General features: G+C 35.0%; 1 protein-coding gene across 1 annotated transcript in view; it reads left to right on the top strand.

Moving 5' to 3' along the window:
* Nucleotides 1-1136, top strand: part of COL4A6 (collagen type IV alpha 6 chain) — a 376063-nt gene that overhangs the window by 273529 nt on the left and 101398 nt on the right. The window lies entirely within an intron of this gene.

The following is a 1136-nucleotide window of genomic DNA, read 5'->3' as shown; positions in this document are numbered from 1 at the left end:
GGGCCAGGGCTTTTTTTTATTGGGAGTTTTTCAATTACCTTTTCAATCTCTTCTTTTGTTATGGGTTTATTTAGTTGTTCTACCTCTGATTGTGTTAGTTTAGTAGGTAGTGAGTTTCTAGAAATTTGTCCATTTCCTCTAGGTTTTCAAATTCGTTAGAGTATAATTTTTCATAGTATTCTGTTATGTTTCTTTTAATTTCAGTTGGGTCTGTTGTGATATCTCCCATCTTATTTCTTATATGGGTTATGTGCTTCCTCTCCTGTTTTTCTTTTGTCAGTTTGGCCAATGGTTTATCAATTTTTTTTGATCTTTTCAAAGAACCAGCTTTTGGTCTTGTTAACTCTTTCAATTGTTTTTCAGTTGTCTATTTCATTTAATTCTGCTCTGATTCTTATTATTTCCTTTCTTCTGGTGCCTGAGGGCTTCTTTTGCTGCTCTCTTTCTACTTGTTCCAGTTGTAGGGTTAATGTTTTAATTATGGCCCTTTCTTCTTTTTGGATGTGTACATTTATTGCTATAAACTGACCTGTGAGCACTGCTTTTGCCATGTCCCAGAGGTTCTGGTAGGATGCATTTTCATTCTCGTTTGATTATATGAATTTCTTTACTCCATCCTTAATTTCTTCTATAACCCAGTTGTTTTTGAGCAAGGTGTTGTTAAGTTTCCATGTGTTTGATTTCTTTTCCTTGCTTTTTCAGTTGTTGATTTCTACTTTTATGGCTTTATGGTCAGAAAAAGATGCTTTGTAATATTTCGATGCTTTGGATTTTGTTGAGGCTTGCTTTATGGCCTAATATGTGGTCTGTTCTGGAGAATGATCCATGTGTGTTGGAAAACAAAGTATACTTGGCTGCTGTTGGGTGGAGTGTTTGGTATATGTCTATGAGATCAAGTTGGTTGATTGTAGCATTTAGCTTTTCTGTGTCTTTATTGAGCTTCTTTCTGGATTTACTGTCCTTCACCTAAAGTGGTGTGTTGAAGTCTCCTACTACTATTGTGGAGCTGTCTATCTCTCTTTTCAGTGCTATTAGAATTCGTTTTATGTATTTTGGATCCCTGTTTTTGGGTGCGTGAATATTTATTATAGTTATGTCCTCCTGGTGTATTGACCCTTTAATCATTATATAGTGTC

This window comes from Trichechus manatus, unplaced genomic scaffold (genome assembly GCF_000243295.1).
Source record: "Trichechus manatus latirostris isolate Lorelei unplaced genomic scaffold, TriManLat1.0 scaffold00068, whole genome shotgun sequence".
NCBI lineage: Eukaryota > Metazoa > Chordata > Mammalia > Sirenia > Trichechidae > Trichechus > Trichechus manatus.
This window is presented reverse-complemented; position numbering and strand designations above follow the sequence as displayed.